The sequence below is a fragment of the Delphinapterus leucas genome, chromosome 3 (genome assembly GCF_059928025.1).
Source record: "Delphinapterus leucas isolate spDelLeu-1000000601 "Yukka" chromosome 3, BTC_Dleu_Yukka2, whole genome shotgun sequence".
NCBI lineage: Eukaryota > Metazoa > Chordata > Mammalia > Artiodactyla > Monodontidae > Delphinapterus > Delphinapterus leucas.
This window is the reverse complement of record NC_143131.1, coordinates 94,398,805-94,418,948: the sequence shown is the minus strand read 5'-3', so window position 1 is coordinate 94,418,948 and position 20,144 is coordinate 94,398,805.

The following is a 20,144-nucleotide window of genomic DNA, read 5'->3' as shown; positions in this document are numbered from 1 at the left end:
GGCCATGCTGGTGCACTTGACAAGTATTCACTGAGCACCTATTGCATGCCAGATGCTGCTCCAGGCACAGGGTGACAGGCAGACAGAAAGAACCCCTGCCCTGGCAGGCTCGGGCTATGCCTCAAGAAAAAAGTCCACATAAAGGGAAAATAAAGAGAAACCCACGGGGCCCCAATACCAGAAGAACTTTGGAGACCATAAGACAGGTGAGGAGGTGGGCAGGTAGGGGACCAAGGCTCCAGGAAGCAGAAGCTTATCACAGGAAAAGACCCAAAGGATGTGTGGGAACAAGGGGACAGGCGAGAAAGGAAAAGGGCCTCGGGCCAAGGACCCTAGCAGGGGTATCCCCAATTTGTGATGCTTAAAGAAGGGGTTCCATTGCGGGGACAGTGGGCAGTGACTTCCTAAACCCCAGAGTCACCTGGTGTGTGTGATGGGGGTTCCTTGGAGCTCTGGAGGGTGGGACCCTGCCTAGTGCCATGGTCACGGGCAGGTCTCCACTCCGGGGCACACAGCCTACTTGTGGGGCCCCGGAAGACAGGGCCCAGGACACGGAGCCAGAGGGGCTGACCTGGGCAAGGTAGAGTGGACCAGCCGCTGCCCGCGGTCCCCACCGCCGTGCCCCGCCCACTGCTCCTGAGGACAAACTAGAGGCCAACTCCTGGACTGGCCTGGAAAGCTGAAGGGATTCAAGCTAATTAAGAATAAATCTTAACAACTGGAAAATGTTCCTTTACAGCCAAGTGCCTTTTGGCTCTGAGAGACAAGCACAGGCACGCCCAGGCTCGAGGCTCTGTACTCCTCCATTTACTGAGCACTTCCAGCGGCGGCCCTGCGGGGCTGCAGGTGAGGTTGGGGAGCTGTGGTCCCTTCCCAGGCCGGCAGGCAGGGTGTGGATTCGGAGCCACGATCCTCCCCACTCAGCCCTGCTGAGCACTGCGAGGGCCTACTAGGTACCAGGTGCTTTCTGGTGCTTTCTGATTTTGCTAACAACCCCGAGCAGATTGTGCTCCTGTTTACAGAGAAGGAAACTGAGGTGTGGAGAAGGCACTTCACCTGTTCCAGGTCAGTCCCAAAGCTACTGAGTGTGAAAGCTGAGATTCAAACACTTCTTTATCATTAACTATAGTCACCATGCTGTACATTACATTCCCGTGACTGCTTTTATAACAGGAAGTTTGTACCTTTTGGCCCACTTCACCCATTTTTACCCAACCTCCAATGCCTGGCCCCTGGCAACCACTAATTTGTTCTCTATACCTATGAGCTAGACTTTTTTCCACATATAAGTGAGATTGTATGCTATTTGTCTTTCTCTGACTTATTTCCTTAGCATAATACCCCCAAGGTCCACCCATGTTGTCACAAATGGCAAGATTTCCTTCTTTTTAAATGGCTGAATTATATTCCATTATATATATGAGTGTATATATGTATATATATGTATGTGTGTATATATATGTATGTGTATATATATATGTATGTGTATATATATATGTATGTGTGTGTGTGTATATATATATATATGTATATATATATATATATATATATATATGGCACATCTTCTTTATCCATTCTTCTATCAATGAGCACTTAGTTTGCTTCCATATCTTGGCTCTTGTAAATAATGCTGCAATGAACATAAGGGTACATGTATCTTTTCAAATTAGTGTTTTCCTTTTCTTCATGTAAATACCCAGAAGTGAACTGGTAGTAGTAATCCACCCAGTAGTTTTAATTAGACCTCTTTACCAAATTTTCAGTTTTTCAGACTTTGCTCCCTCACTTCCAACTTCCCTGAGATGGCCACTGTATAGATAAAAGGGACTTACTATACCCTCCTGGCAGCAGCAAGGAGGGGTCCCCAGACCACCATGGCATCCTCTGAATCCAGTGATCCTTGCTGCTGAGTGGCTGGATTGCCTGACCCCAAAGGCGCAACTGTAACCATCACAGACCAGTTCAAACTGGCCCTATCATATCAATAACAGAATGTCAAAGTTATCTTGCAGGGGCACTGAGTCTAAACTGTGAGTCATGTAACTAGAACGTGTGCAGAAGAGTATATTTTGACCTGAAATAACACCTGGCACCAAAGTTTTTCCCCACCGTGGAATCAAAGGACTGGGACACGGCCAGAACTTGAAAGCCAGAACTTCTTCACAAGAAGGGTCCATTGTTCAGGAAGATCTGGTGTTAAAGCCCTTTTTCAGACCTTACCATAAATGGTCTTGTTTAAAGTCGTTCCGATCAAAATCTGTCCTGCCAGTGCTTCCTCATACCAACCCATCCTTCTCTAACTCATAAAAGTTTGACCAAACCACAGATCAGGGAGATGGATTTGCCCTTGCCTCCTGTCTCCTTGCTGGTGGACCTCACCATAAAGCTCTTTCTCTTCTCAAAGGCCAGTGCCAATGTATTGGCTTCTATGTGCATCAGGCAACAAGTCCTTGCTTCCTAACACAACTGGCCATGTCTGGCTGTTTGGAGGTGATGTGAGAACATCCATCTCTAGGCCTGCGGTCCCAACTGTTTGTCCCCAGTCTAGATGGCCCCACAGATGGTAACCTCGATGTTCTTACTCTGGGCCTCTACCAGGTCCCATCACAGATGGCACCTCCATATCTCCTCCTTGGGGCAAAAAGGAATTCCTGCATCCCTTGCTCATGACTCCAAGTCCATAGGAAACCAGAAGGGCTACTACAGGCCTGTTCATTTCCACCACTGCTGCTGGGACACCATCTGCACTTTCCATGTTAGTAGTGGCCAGCTGCAAGGCTGCTTTTAAATCTTGCAGTGTCCCATAGCATAATTGAGAAGGTTTATTAGTAGAACTAGTATCTTGGGCTCCCACATACCTGTCTGGATAGTTCTGTAATCCTTGATGCCTGACCTCCTTGGTTTCCCTTCTCCCCTAAGCCTTATAGAGGGGACAGAGGGACCTCAGACTTTCTTCCTCTTTGTCAATACTTCTAGTCCTTTTTCATAACAAACATAAAAGTTCACAATAATTGTTCAGTACACTGGAGTAAACTGGAGGAGATTTGGGGACATCTATATGTGGTCTGCTGAAAAAAAAATCATTACATTGTAATTATGATAAATAAAAAGACAAGAATCAAGAAAGTTATTAAATTTTGAATTTGTATAAAATACACAAATATTTTCCAGTCTTTTAAGAGAAACCTGAACGTGACTCTAAATGCATAAATTTTATGTCAGCTTGTATCCCTAAAATAGGCACAAGTAATTTCTGAGCAAGTTTTTTATGATGAGCTCTTTAAATTCAGAAAGTTGACACTGATGAGAAAATTTAGTCTCACAAAGGTGTGATAAATTTAAAACCATTTTTTGCATCAAATATTTTGCAACCATTCAAAATTTGGGGATTGTATAAAAGTTCAAAAACTTACAACAGTAGAAATAATGACATTTAAAGAATCTACTAGGGCTTCCCTGGTGGCGCAGTGGTTGAGAGTCCGCCTGCCGATGCAGGGGATACGGGTTCGTGCCCCGGTCCGGGAAGATCCCACATGCCGCGGAGCGGCTGGGCCCGTGAGCCATGGCCACTGAGCCTGCGCGTCCGGAGCCTGTGCTCCGCAACAGGAGAGGCCACAACAGTGAGAGGCCCATGTACCGCAGAAAAAAAAAAAAAAAAGAATCTACTAGCTGTTTCTTTCCTTTCATGGATAAATGTAATATTGAAATCTTGGGTGATTATGGAAAAGCACCTCAAGTGCAATCAAACTTTTTCCCACGTCAAGTATTTAAACTAATGGTAAAGTTAATTTGTAGAAGGCACATGCATTGTTAGAGCAGTCACTCCACCTACAGCTTGGGCACCATAAAAGGGTGCATCTCCTGTACCTGGGCAAAAATATATCATATATGGAAAAACAGCCATAACTGGGTCTACCAGGAGCCTGCACCAGGCCTCCCAACCTCTGAACTCTGACCACAGGCCCTCAGGTGATACCCAGGCTCCCCAGCACCTAGAAGATGAGGTCCCCCACACCCCTGCAATCCTCTGCAGCATAAGAGGCCATGTGTCCACAATGGGCAGCAACACATCTGCCTGATCCACTGGCTGATGAAGTCCGCGCTCAAGTGCAGGGCATCTCCTAAGCCAAGCATAGGGAGAGTGCCTGATTCCATTTTGCTCAAGCCACAGACAAAATTGTTCATGTCTAGAAGCCACGAGCCAGGAGCCACAGCTACTAGCCAAGGGGAATGGCTACCTCAGATCATGTCAAGCTTTCCTGAAAACTAAGAGTCAGGAGGTACCTCTAACCCACTGGCAGTACACAGGTTGGGAAGCCCAGTTCTGCCTTATTCTTGATTCCTACTTGGACATCAAGCCTCCAGGCCTAGATAACAAAAGGGACAGGGGAATCCTTTAAACACTTTAGCAGAATCCTATCATCTGAAGCCTCTGGGTTCTTTTCTCAGCCTGATAAAGGAATTCAAAAAGCAGTCCTACTTTTAAGAAAAAACTTGGCTTCCAAGCTTATTGTCTTGCTGCTAAATCCTATTTTGAATTTCATAGGCTAAATATTAACACTTGCTTTTCATCTGCATTTCAACTTTAAGAATTCTAGTGTCTTTGCTCCCAGGGAAGTTGTATGCTTTGGCTGATGATGGAGCAAATCAAGTACATAGAAATAAAAAAGAGAAAAGCTCGTTACTATTTTTCGATACACTGACCCTAATACATGGACATTCGATGCCTCCTAATAAGTAGCCTCAGCCTAACTCTCCAGCTTCACCTCTCCCTACTCTGCTCCACGTAGGAATGTTGCAATCTAGACAACACAGAATTTCTTGAACAGATACCATGCATTCCCCTTTGCTCATGCTATTCATTCTGCTTGGAAAGTCTTCCCTTCCTGTCTCCATCATTTAAAATATCTATTCTTTTCCTTTAAGATCCATCTTTTGCTGAGTCTCTCACCACATTTGCTCATTGATAAACTTGATGCATCTTTCTCCTCTGAACCCCTACAGCATTCTGCAATCTTTTCTGCACCTCTCCTACTTTACCTTGTGCCAGAGTGAGTTGTACAGGTTTCTGCCCCTCATGCCAACGTATGAGCTCCCTGAGAATAGTGATGGTGTCCTGTTACTTTTGTGTCTACTCAATACTCACAGACTCAGGTTTGAAATGATTAGGGTAGCAGTATTGATTAGAAGTAGGTTTAGCTATGTATAAAGAAAAAATAATAGTAGCTTCAACACAATGGGTGTATTCTCTCACCTAAGAGCTTCCAGGTATAGGACTATTTGACTGGGGTTAGGCAATCTAGGGCTGGGATCAGGCTCCTCTTAGTTTCCTGCTCTGCCATCCTCAGAATGTGACTTACATGCTCAAGGACACCTTGTGGCTCCTTCAGGTGTCATACATGAATTATAGGCAGCCAAAGGGAGAAAACAGAAAAAAGAACGCAAAGGGCACACTGATGTCTCAAAAAATAAAATCTTTTTAAAAATAAGGAAAACAAGCCTCCCCACCACTACCACACACACCCACACCCCCCTACACACACACACACACACACACACAGAATGCCTGACAGAAAGAGAAGTCACAATTTGTGCCCAGTTTTTCAAGGGGTGAAGAGACACAAGAGGGACTGCCACAGGCAACCCGGGGAACAAAGTATTCAAATCCTTTGGTACTTCTAAGTCAGGATAGGAAACACGTAGAAGACTATTTGCAGCACAATTTTCCACACACAGAGGAGGCTCCCTCGGCTGCCTGAGCAGTCAGAAGGCAGGCAAGAGAGTCAGAGACTAGTGAGCATGCCCAGTAACTGCCCCTGCCCTCTCTCAGCTGAAAGAACCCACCATAATTTGAGGGATGTGACAATAGATAAAATCTGGACCTTGCTTCCTAAATGAAGTCCTAGAAATTACCAACATGCTGCAGTGGTGGAGTAGAAATAGTGACCAGACAGAGGGTGTTTCAGACAACCCCACTGAGTTCTCATGGCCCAGTGTGGCTTGGAAGAGCATCAAAAATTTTCCTTCTACCAAACTCTACAGAGGTTCAGTGTAGCAGAGAAAGCCCAAGGACGTGAAGAAGCTTGGAACTGAGTCAGACTGAGGGAACACAGAATAGAATGAAAAGAAATGAGAACAGTCTAAGGGACCTATGGAACAACATCAAGCATACCAACATTCACATTATAGGGATCCCAGAAGGAGCAGAGAGAGAAAAAGTGTTGAAAATGTATTTGATGAAAGTATGGCTGAAAACTTCCCAAACCTGAAGAAGGAAACAGATATTCAGGTACAGAAAGCACAGAGGGTCTCAAACAAGATGAACCCAGAAAGACCCACATCAAGATATATTATAATTAAAATGGCAAAATACAAAGATAAGAAGTGATTTCTAAAAGCAGCAAGAGTTTAAAAAAAAAAAAGACTCATATACAAGGCTATCATAATAAGGCTATCAGCTGATTTTTCTACAAAAACTTTGCAGGGCAGAAAGGAGTAGCATGATATGTTTACAGTGCGGAAAGGGAAAGGCCTGAAACCTAAGACACTCTACCCAGCAAGATTATCATTTAGAATTAAAGGAGAGATACAGAATTGCTCAGGCAAGCAAAATCTAAAAGAGTTCCTCAAAACTAAACTGACCCTAAAAGAAATGTTGAAAGGCCTTCTCTAAGTAGAAAAGAAAAGGCTGTAGGGCTTCCCTGGTGGCTCAGTGGTTGAGAGTCCGCCTGCCGATGCAGGGGACACGGGTTCGTGCCCCGGTCCAGGAAGATCCCACATGCCGGGGAGCAGCTGGGCCCGTGAGCCATGGCCACTGAGCCTGCGCGTCCGGAGCCTGTGCTCTGCAACGGGAGAGGCCACAACAGTGAGAGGCCCGCGTACTGCCAAAAAAAAAAAAGAAAAAGAAAAAGAAAAGGCTGTAACAAGAAGAACCTATAGGAAAGGAAAAATCCCACTAGTAAAGGCAAATATATAGTAAAGGCTGTGGATCAACCACTTAAATCAGTGAGTATGAAGATTAAAAGACAAAAAGTATAAAATCAACTGTAACTACAATAAACAGTAAAAGGATAAATATGAAGATGTAAATTATGATATCAAAAACACAGAATGTCATAGAGGGGAATAAATCATGTAGATCTTTTAGAATGTGTTTGAACTTAAGTGACTATCAGTTTTTTAAAAAGTAGACATAGTTATAGGTCAATATATATGAACCCCAAGGTAACCACAAATCAAAAACCTACAACAGATACACAAAAACTAGAAAGAAAGTAACACAAGCACATCACTAAAGAAAATCATCAAACCACAAGGGAAGAAACTGAAAGAAGAAGGAAAGAACAGAAGAACTACAAAAACAACCAGAAAACAAGTAGTAAAATGGCAATAAGTACATACCTAGCAATAATTACTTTAAATGCCAATGGACTAAATGCTCCAATCAAAAGATATGGGGTGACTGATTGGATTTTTTAAAAAAAGACCTGTCTATATGCTGCTTACAAGAGACTAACTTCAAAGCTAAGTACACAAAAAGACTGAAAGTGAGGAGGTAGAAAAAGATATTTCATGCAAATGGAAATGACAAGAAAGCATGGGTAGTGACACTCATATCAGGCAAAGTAGATTTTAAAACAAAGTCTATAGCAAACAATAAAGAAGGACATTTTATAATGATAAGGGGATCAATATAACAGGAGAATATAACATACATTAACATATATATACCCAATATAGGAGCACCTAAATATATAAAGCAAGTATTTACAGACATAAAGGGAGAAATTGACAATAACACAATAATAGTAGGAGATTTTAGCACCCCACTTACATCATTGGACCAATCACCCGGTAGAAAATCAATAAGGAAACAATGGTCTTAAATGATACAATAGACCAGTTGGACTTAATTGATATTTAGAGAACATTCCATCCAACAGAATACATATTCTTTTCAAGTGCACGTGGAATGTTCTCCAGGATAGCTCACATGCTAGGCCACAAAACAAGTCTCAACAAATTTAAGAGACTAGAAATTATAGGGGACTTCCCTGGTGGCTCAGTGGTTAAGAATCCACCTGCCAATGCAGGGGACATGGGTTTGAGCCCTGGTCCAGGAAGATCCCACATGCCATGGAGCAACTAAGCCCATATGCCACAACTACTGAAGCCCACACATCTAGAGCCCAGGCTCCGCAACAAGAGAAGCCACCACAATGAGAAGCCTGTGCACTGTAACAAAGAGTAGCCCCACCTCGCCGCAACTAGAGGAAGCCCACATGTAGCAACAAAGACCCAATGCAGCCAAAATTAATTAATTAATTAATTAATTAATAATAAATAAATTTATTTAAAAAAATAAATTATATCAAGCATTTTTTCTGACCATATCAGTATGAAACCAGAAATCAATTATAGGAAGAAAAATGGGAAAAACACGACACAAACACATGGAGAGTAAACAACATGTTACTAAAAGACCCGTGGGTCAAAAATAAATCAAAAAGGAAATCAGAAAATACTTCGAAACAGATAAAAATGGAAACACAACTTTCCAAAACCTATACAGTGCAGCAAAACCAGATTTACGAGGGAACTTTATAGCCATATAGGCCTACCTGTACACTAGTACACAGCTGGAGGCAATGTAAATTGGTACAGCCACTATGGCAAATAGTATGGTGGTTCCTCAAAAAACTAAAAATAGAAATATCACATGATCCAGCAGCTCCACTACTGGGTATATATCTGAAGAAAACAAAAACACTAATGCAAAAAGATACATGCACCACAATGTTCATAGCAGCATTACTTACAACAGCCAAGATATGGAAGTAATCTAAGTGTCCATTAACAGATGAATGGATAAAGAAGAAGTGGTTTGTACACACACACACACACACACACACACACACACACACACAATGGAATATTACTCAGCCATAAAAAATGAAATTCTGCCATTTGCAAACATGGATGGGCTTAGAGGATATTATGCTTTGCAAAATAAATCAGACAAAGAAAGACAAATACTCTATGTTTTCACTTATAGGAGGAATCTAAAAAATAAAACAAATGAATGAAAATAATAAAATAGAAAGAGATTCACAGATATAGAAAACAAAAACAAACTAGTGGTTACCAGTGGGGATAGGGTAGAAGGAAGGGACAAGGTTAGGATAGGGAATTAAGAGATACAAACAACTATGTATGAAATAAACAAGCAACAAGGATATATTGTGCAGCACAGGAAAATACAGCCATTCTGTAATAATTTTAAATGGAATATAATCTATAAAAATATTAATCACTATATTGTACACCTAAAACATTTATTATTATAAATTAGTTATACTTCAATCAATCAATCAATAAAAAATGATTTACAAAAATATTTTAAAATGCTACTCTTCTCACTAAACTATTTGCTTTGGAAAGTTTAGCTATTTTTCATAAATATGTGTTGTTTATATTTAAATGCAATGAGTTTGTTATTGTTTTAAAAAAATTTCTAACATGGTAAATATCAATTGATATAACCAACATAAACAAAAGCTCTTTGGAAGTTTCAATAATGTTTAAGGTCCTGTAGAGAGTTTTTGAAACCAAAGAGTTTGAGAATCAGTGCACTGGAGAATTGAACCTGAAAGACTCCAGATCTGGGGACATCTTGAACAGCAGAAGGCAAAGATAAGGCATGAAACAAGGAAAGGATTAAGAGTCTACATACTGATCTATAAAACCTTTCTAACCCTTACTCCCATTGAGCACCCAGGAATCTAGGAACAAGGATTATACCACCTCACCCCAGGCAAAAGATAGGAGAATTCTATTCTGGAGAAACTAACCGACTAAGGGGAAAGTCTAATAAATGACTCCATACTCCCAGGTTCATCCTACAGTGAAGTCACCAAACGACAGGCCCTGGCCATGCACACAGCCAAACCAGCTTGTTAATGTCTCATTTAAAGATGAATTGACAGCCCAGGATCACCAACCATTTGGGGGAAACTTCTAATGTGAAAGATAAGACCAAAACAAGCAAATAAGACAAGAGAAAGGCCATGAAGCAAAAGAAAACTTCAAAAGAAAATTATCATTGCCATCCTAAGTAATTGACATTACTTCAGGAAACAATGAAAGAATACCTAAAGTAACAGAAGACTTGGAAATTAAAAACAAGATAGCCAAAATTAAAAAGATCAGTGGAGGTTTGGAAAACCTAGTTGAGGAAATGTCCTAGAAAACAGAGCAAAAATATAAAAAGACAGGAACTAGGAGAGAAAAGGCAATTAAAGGACTGGTGAAACCAAGTCCAGTCCATTAACTAGTATTAACTTTTGATTTTAAAGCTTTTTTTTCTCTTCATTTTCTTCTTACCCCTCTGACTTCTCTCACACTTGAGCAGTAATAATTAACCAGTACAGGATGCCTTAAGAATGCAACCTGTGATAATATCACTGATGCACAAATCTAAGTTGTTTTCCAGGGCAAGATGACCTTTGCAGATCATGTTAACTCAGACCACCAGATCACGGACCACCGGACCAGAGACACATAAACCGCAGACATCCTGCCTCCTTGTAATATGACTAAGAAATGTCACAAGATGATTAACCACAAGCTCCCGTTTCTTTCCCCTTTAAAAATCCCTAGCTTGAAGACCAAGCTGGAGTGGATCCCAGACTTGCCTCCCACTTCCTTGCTTGGTGCCCTGCAATAAAATCCTTACTTTGTTGCAAACTCTCACTGTCAGTTGGGCTTTCTGCGCTGTAGGCACATGAACCCTTTGCTTGGTTTCACTGGTTTAGAATGTGCCGCATCTGACTTAAAGTAGTTTCACTAAAAAAGGAGAAGAAAACTAAAACACAAGAGAGGAAATTATTAAAGAAATAATTCAAAAAAATTTCCCAGAGCTAAATGATATGAATTTCCATATAGAATGGGCTCACACAAGTATAAGCCTCCAGAGAGGAAAAATGTCATATTCAAAGGATGGGGAATCAAATCTTTGTCATAACTTCACAGGAGCACTGGAAGCTCGATGACAAATGACACTTCAAAATATTAAGGAGACTGTTATTCAGCCATAAAAAAGAAGGAAATCCTGCCATTTTCAAGAACATGGATGGACTTTGAGGGCATTATGCTAAGGGAAATAAGTCAGAAAAAGGCAAATCTCACTTATATGTGGAATCTTTAAAATCAAACAAAAACAAACAAAACTCATGTCCAAAAACCAGTTTTTGAATACTATTTGATGAAGACCAGCAAGACTAAAATACAAGTATTCTACTTATAAGAATAAATTACAATGAATCAGAACCCCTAATCATTAACAGTTAGCTTTGAGATGGAATCACACATTCAGGAACATCAGCACATATCTATATACATGTATTCTTCACACTAGCCTAAGCCTATCAGGGATTAGCATCTCACCTGATAACTGCAATGAAGCACCAGGAGAGGTTTGCTAATACTTCTGAGACAGAGGCAGTTGCAGCTGTGAGGACATAAATCTTCAGCTACTCCTATCTGCCCCCAAAGGACTGAGTTTGTCTGAGAATGGAGCCCAAGTGGAAGGGACAGAGCTGGCGGATATAAAGAAATTCTGTCCCATTTTCATTATTTAATCCCCTAAGTAAGCCGCTGAGCATTCCACTAGCACCTCTCAGTTAATCATCTATTTACCAGTTTGGAGGAGGCCAGTTGGACTTTCTGCCCAAAATGAAAAATTCCTAAATGATACAAATATAAAAGATATTTGAGGCAGAGGAGGTTTTTCTTTAGCTAACGATGGTCTGCCAGGCTGTAACTCCAGCCCAGCTCCCCATAATGGGGACATTTGAACCTGAATTACAAAGCTGCCCTGTGGCTATGATTCATGTGCAGCAACAAGCTAGCATTCATCAACTGCGTCCCTCATTTTAGCATCTGTTCTCCTACTACAGCACCATTAGGTAATATATTTGTTTCCTAGAGCTGTCATAACAAATCACCAAAAACTTAGTGTCTTAAAACAATGTAAATTTATCCTCTCATAGTTCTGGACTCCAGAAATCCAAAATCAAAATGTTGGTAGGCCACACTCCGTCCAGAGGCTCTAGGGGAACTTCCTTTCCTTGCCTCTCCCAGCTTCTGGTGACCACGGGCATTCCTGGGATTGTTGGCACATCATTGCAATCTCTGCCTCCATGGTCACATGGCCTTCTCCCCTTCTCTCTGTCTAATCTCCCTCTGCCTACCTCTCATAAGGTTACTTGTCATTGAATTTAGGGGCCACCCAGATAATCCAAGATGATCTCCTCACTCAAGATCCTTAATTTAATTTCACTTGCAAAGACCCTTTTTTCCAAATAAGGTAACATAGGACATGGACATATGTTTTGGGGCGCCATCACTGAGCACACTACAGGTCACTAATGTCTTTAAAACCTGTCACAGATCATGAAGCATCTTCTTGAGGAAATACTCTTTGACATGGTGGTTCCCAGACTCTGCTTACACACTAGAATCACATGGGAAACTCCTAATGCCCTGCTGACACTCCATGCCAACTAAATTGCAATATTGAAGAACGAGAACTAGGCATCAGTAGTTTTTAAAGATGTCCCAGGTCATTCCAGTGAGCAACAAAATTTGGGAACCATTACTTTCATAGCAGTTCTTTGTTTCTATATATTTTCAGTAATCTTCAAGTTCAAAACTCTCCAGTTTACTTTTTCTGTTTGTTTATTAAAACTCTCAAACTTTTCCCTTGTGGTATCTGTTATTAAAATGAAGTCATTTTATAAAAATAAGACAAAAGAATATCTTACCAGATATGTAGTTATGTTTTCCCGTTGATTGTGCTCTGAGATCTTAGGACCTGCTCTCACCCCAGAGATCCACAAATTTGCCAGTCTTTGCCTCAGTTACATATCTCTGCCAAAGGCAAAAGCAAATTGCTTTGGATGTAATTCCTTTGAGTAGATCTTGTACCCACTGGAATTACATATCATTTTCAAAGAACTGCTCTAAAATGAATGATTAAACATTTAGAGCTTTTAGGTCTATGAAGTATTAACATCAGAGAAGAAATGAAGAGATCGAGTTTTGAAGGAATCTTGATATGGGTATGGAAAAGAGATGCTCATATTTCTTATATTTTAAGAGAAATGGTTTGTAATATTTTCAAATGAGATCCATGATCTTAGAATCTTAGGGCATGGCATTAGTCCTGAGACATAGTGCTTTCAGGAAGATGCTAAGTTTATCTTTACAAAGAGAAGTTCAACTTGAGCCACACATGTAGTTAAACTAGCTCTTAGATATTGAAATCATGAGCCATCTTTCCATTTTTCTTATTAACTTTTTATCAAATTTGCCAACATTCCACTGAAATATTTTAGGTAAAAATATTTCCCAGTATATATCCCTCCTCACACTAAATCTTAAAGCTCTCCACAAGGATACAGCCAAAAGTTATTAAATAATCCAAAAGCCCAGAACAGATGAGAACACAGCTTATACGTACTAAAAGAAGGAGTTTACACCTATTTAATATCCATTTCATATTACTGCAAGTGATTTATTTCCTATAATGTAAGTTTGACCCCTGGAATAAGCTATTTATCAATTATGGCTAATTTTAATATGTATTTACTAGATTAATAAGACTCTTTTTACTTTATACACTAATATTTGCTAAAGACTTTAGTAAATCCCAGATACTATACTCTCTGTCTTCCAAGATCTTATAGCCTGAAGACTCAGGAGGACACAGATCAAAATCATCAAGAGCAAATATTTATCAAATGCCTACTTTATGAAATGTGTTTTTCTAAGAATGAGATACCAAGAGGTTTGATGCCATTCCTGGGCTGGAGAGATTTCCTTGGCCTTAGTTGAAGACTAGGACTTGGACAAGGAGAGCTGCTAAGCAAGATAATCAGTTGGAAGAAAGGACCACTGATACGAAAGTACTTGTTGTGGTAGCAGGTATCTGGTCATTGTTTGCCCAGCATCCTTTTTTCCTTTTCAGGTAATTGCACCCCAACTTTCTTTTGGACATCTATTCTTCTTTCATTCTCAGTCAGCCAGTTTACAGATCCTGACAGAAGACACAAAACTCCTGGATCGGAGTCAAAACACATGGTTACTCACAGCAATAGCAGTTGCCAGAGTATTTGCATTTTCTTGTGTCAGTTACCTGAGCCCTGGTTCCCAGAAGGCAATGCAAAGAGAGTGAAGGGACATCTGTACACACAGAGGGGTGTGTTGCAAGAACCCAAGCTTTTACAAGGATGGTAAGCATGCCTCCCATTTGTTCCAGAGGGAGACACCATCTCTATCTTCCAAGGCTGTTTGCTATATAAATGTGAACAAAGAAGAACAAAGAGTGTTGCTCACCACCTAGTTCTGCTAGGGTTAAGTCGTAACCCACTGCTGATCCACAGTGCACCCTAACAGGGAACTGAGACAATAACAGGATGAGGCCCTCTGCTTTGGACAAGCAGTCCCCTTAGATAGTTAGATGTATATCTCAGGCAGAATTTTAATGACCCCAGATTCTTGCATCTTCCCATACACAGAAAAGCACTAAAATCATTCACTTGAGATATCTGTCCTTTGTGATTAGCAGTAATCTTTTGCCAAGATGTATGCTTGACTGTATGTATTCCCTAGCCAAAAATCAGATATAAACTGGTTTCTCCCCTACTTTTTCAGAGCATTTTCCTCAGAGCTGAGTGATTGTCTGTTGGGCTATAGTCTTCAGCAAGACCCTGAATAAAACTTAAACTCACAACTCTTAAACTGTGTGTTTTCCTTTAGGTTGACACAAACATCATTGAAAACAAAACAGTCACTCAGTGCCTCTGCTTACAAGACATGCAGAAACACATGAGACACAAGGAGAATTGTCTGCCAATGGGTACAGTTTTTGTTTTTCAGTCCATTCTTCCCAGGAAGTATACTGAGTATGCAACCACTCAATTAAAAACCGCTAGTCATCTGGTAGTTTGTTTCCTTAATTCCCCAGCGAAAAGTAAGGACGAGAATAACCACCTTGGATGCTGTACTTAACCATGCCTCAGAAATGCATAGAAGCCTTGCTGAGAAATTTTGTCCAAGACAACAATCCCCAAACTTTAACTCTTGGGAGAGGGCTTTGGATGTCACAGTGATAGACAGTACACAGCAATTTTAAGAAATCATCTGTTTTTTACTCGAGTGTAAAGAACAGTGTCTTCTGCATTTTGGTGAATAATCTAGTTCATTTGCCAGGTCACTTTCAAACTATTCCATTTTAAAGATTAGTATGCAACATGAAAGTAAAAATAGCATTTTCCTCATTCCTTTTTTTCTGAAAAACTAACAAAGAAAAACATTTGTGTCTGAGAATGGTGGTTTTATTACAAATAAAAGGAATTTCTGCACAGTGTGGGTAAAAACTGAAGGAACCCATCCCCTTTAAGAAATTATGCCAGTGAATTTTTTCAAAGATTTAGAAAAGTTCATGAGTAAGAAATGCAAAATAAGTTATAGGGAACACTTAAATATTAAAGGAAATAATACCTAACCATGAAGTGAGCTCTAATGTGACATTACAAATATACATACTTAATAAGATAGATAACTAGTGAGAACAGACTGTATATGCAGGGTGCTCACTCAGTGCTCTGTGGTGACCTAAATGGGAAGGAAATCCAAGGAGGGGGGATATATGTATATGAATAGCTGATTCACCTTGCTGTACAGCAGAAACTAACACAACATTGTAAATCAACTATACTCCAATAAAAATAAATAAATAAATAAATATACATACTAAGCTAATTCATAACTGGTTTATTGTCTTATGATCTTATTCTGATTTCTGAAAGTGGCATTTAATATGATGAAACACAGTGGAATTCTTGTTAATGAGCTATCCATATCATAGTCTTTTTCTGCTCTTTTCTAACCAGGTGAAATGATGATTCACCATTTCAACTACATAATCTGCAGATATAGTTTCTGGCCTTACATTTAGGCCTTTAATCCATTTTGAGCTTATTTTTGTGTATGGTGTTAGGGAGTGATCTAATCTCATACTTTTACATGTACCTGTCCAGTTTTCCCAGCACCACTTATCGAAGAGGCTGTCCTTTCTCCACTGTACATTCCTGCCTCCTTTATCAAAGATAAGGTGACCATATGTGCGTGGGTTTATCTCTGGGCTTTCTATCCTGTTCCATTGATCTATCTTTCTGTTTTTGTGCCAGTACCATACTGTATTGATTACTGTAGCTTTGTAGTATAGTCTGCAGTCAGGGAGCCTGATTCCTCCAGCTCCGTTTTTCGTTCTCAAGATTGCTTTGGCTATTTGGGGTCTTTTTGGTCAACATACAAATTGTGAAATTTTTTGTTCTAGTTCTATGAAAAATGCCAGTGATAGGGATTGCATTGAATCTGTAGATTGCTTTGGGTAGTAGAGTCATTTTCACAATGTTGATTCTTCCATTCCAAGAACATGGTATATCTCTCCATCTATTTGTATTATCTTTAATTTCTTTCATCAGTGTCTTATAATTTTCTGCATACAGGTCTTTTGTCTCCTTAGGTAGGTTTATTCCTAGATACTTTATTCTTTTTGTTGCAGTGGTAAATGGGAGTGTTTTCTTTATTTCACTTTCAGATTTTTCATCATTAGTGTACAGGAATGCCAGAGATTTCTGTGCATTAATTTTGTATCCTGCTACTTTACCAAATTCATTGATTAGCTCTAGTAGTTTTCTGGTAGCATCTTTAGGATTCTCTATGTATAGTATCATGTCATCTGCAAACAGTGACAGCTTTGCTTCTTCTCTTCCTATTTGGATTCCTTTTATTTCCTTTTCTTCTCTGATTGCTGTGGCTAAAACTTCCAAAACTATGTTGAATAAGAGTGGTGAGAGTGGGCAACCTTGTCTTGTTCCTGATCTTAGTGGAAATGCTTTCAGTTTTTCACCATTGAGGACGATGTTGGCTGTGGGTTTGTCATATATGGCCTTTATTATGTTGAGGAAAGTTCCCTCTATGCCTACTTTCTGCAGGGTTTTTATCATAAATGGGTGTTGAATTTTGTCAAAAGCTTTCCTCTTAGAGGAAAACATAGGCAGAACACTCTATGACATAAATCACAGAAAGATCCTTTTTGACCCACCTCCTAGAGAAATGGAAATAAAAACAAAAATAAACAAATGGGACCTAATGAAACTTCAAAGCTTTTGCACAGCAAAGGAAACCATAAACAAGACAAAAAGACAACCCTCAGAATGGGAGAAAATATTTGCAAATGAAGCAACTGACAAAGGATTAATCTCCAAAATTTACAAGCAGCTCAATAACAAAAAAACAAACAACCCAATCCAAAAATGGGCAGAAGACCTAAATAGACATTTCTCCAAAGAAGATAGACAGACTGTCAACAAACACATGAAAGAATGCTCAACGTCATTAATCATTAGAGAAATGCAAATCAAAACTACAATGAGATATCATCTCATACCAGTCAGAATGGCCATCATCAAAAAATCTAGAAACAATCAATGCTGGAGAGGGTGTGGAGAAAATGGAACACTCTTGCACTGTTGGTGGGAATGTGAATTGGTACAGCCACTATGGAGAACAGTATGGAGGTTCCTTAAAAAACTACAAATAGAACTACCATATGACCCAACAATCCCACTACTGGGCATATACCCTGAGAAAACCATAATTCAAAAATAGTCATGTACCAAAATGTTCATTGCAGCTCTATTTACAATAGCCAGGAGATGGAAACAACCTAAGTGTCCAACATCGGATGAATGGATAAAGAAGATGTGGCACATATATACAATGGAATATTACTCAGCCATAAAAAGAAACGAAATTGAGCTATTTGTAGTGAGGTGGATGGACCTCGAGTCTGTCATACAGAGTGAAGTAAGTCAGAAAGAGAAAGACAAATACCATATGCTAACACATATATATGGAATTTAAGAAAAAAAATGTCATGAAGAACCTGGGGGTAAAACAGGAGTAAAGACACAGCCCTACTAGAGAATGGACTTGAGGATATGGGGAGGGGCAAGGGTAAGCTGTGACAAAGTGAGAGAGTGGCATGGACATATATACACTACCAAATGTAAAATAGATAGCTAGTGGGAAGCAGCCGCATAGCACAGGGAGATCAGCTCGGTGCTTTTTGACCACCTAGCGGGGTGGGATAGGGAGGGTGGGAAGGAGGGAGACGCGAGAGGGAGGAGATATGGGAACATGTGTATATGTATAACTGATTCACTTTGTTATAAAGCAGAAACTAGCACACCATTGTAAAGCAATTATACTCCAATAAAGATGTAAAAAAAAAAAAAAAGAATCTGTAGATTTAGAATAAAGCTGCTGCCAAATATATAGACTCAGGACACTCAAAATGCATCCCTAACAAGACCCCTTTGATTTATTTACTCTCAAGTTTGTTTTCACACAAGGCAATATAGTCCACATTTTTAATGAAAGTGAATGTTTATGAGCACTTATTAAATATTACACATATTAACCCATGTGTCTGAAAGCCACTCTCTGAAGACATTTGATTCTTCCCATCTTCAGATGAGGCCACTGATGCAACTTGGCCAAGCTCCAGTGCAGGGAATGGTGGAGCCTGGATTCGAGCCCAGAGCCTGTGCTCTCACCTCTACATCCACTAGCCTTAGGAACAGTAGCTAGTTTTCCCTACTTAGTGGATAGCAATCAGAATCAACCCCCAAGGTATATGGCATTTCCTCAATACATTTCTAGAATTTAAAAATATCACAATGGTTTTCTCATCTTAATTTGTTTTGGCTGTCATTTGTCATACTATGTAGTTTGTTTTAAGAGTTTTATTGATTTATTAGAACTGTAAATTTCTCACCCTTTGCTCAGATGGGCAGAGGAAATGTAAATTTTTAAAATCTTGCCTATAACTCTTCTGATAAGTGCTCACAAGCACCCACCAGCTAGTAGCAGGAGGAAGACATTTACATTTCAGTCCAATCTAGTAATCTGTCTGTCTGAGAACATTCTTTGAAGTAACTCATTGATCCCTCCTGGGATCATACAGGAGATACAGCCAGACTTCCACTGGGGACACCCAGGCTGGGACCAAGGCCAGGCTTTCAGAAATTCTCCCTTCTACCACCCCTGCCCTCAGATGCGGTGCATGCTCATGGCAGTGGACAAAGGGATCTAATGATCTCAGTGGTAACTTCTTGCTTCTCTGACCTCTGCGTATCACCCTAGTCAGACTGCTCACTTATCCCTCTGACAGCATTTACAGCACAAATCCGTGCATGGTGTAATTTGTGGTTTGGTCTCTTTGGCTTGTTCTGGGCCTAGCATTACTCATTGGCTTACTTGGCTTACTTGGAAGTATGTGTCTCTTGTATGATCCCAGCCACAGGCTCTGCCTTGCAGCCTTCAGCTACATGGTAACTTCCCCCCACGCTCCCCCACTCCAACCTAGAGCAAATTCCTCATCTAAACCTTTAGCAGGGACTTCCCTGGCTGTCAAGTGGTTAGGACCCTGCGCTTCCACTGCAGGGGGCGTGGGTTCGATCCCTGGTCAGGGTACTAAAGTCCTGCATGCCGTGCCACATGGCCAAAAAATAAAAAATAATTTTTTTAATTAAAAAAAATTTTTTAATTAAAAAAATCCTTAGCCAAATGCTTTGTCATTCCTAAAGAATATTAGAAGCTTCTGGACTTGTCTAGGCCATGAACCAAACGTGAGTGGGAAAACTAAGCTTAGCCCCCCTTTTACGCCTAAAACCACTGTCAACAAGTTTAATTTGATGTGGTTTCTCCCACAAATTAGGGTGTAACTTACAAAAATAACCCCCAACACCAAAATGCCAATCAAGGACACAGCTCCCTGACTGTGGCATTCCCTTCAGATTATTTAACATATTTTAGCCCAGAGAGGAGTGGTTGGGATGCCTCTCACCCCCTACCTACTCTGCCTCTCTCTTCCCTCTTTATCCCACAATCCCTCATGACAAGGGGATTTCATTTCATGCTTAGGGCAGTATGCCTCATGGAATAACTGTCATAGAGAGATGGGAATTTACTTTTGTTTACCTTTATCGAAGAAACCCTGATACTCTGAT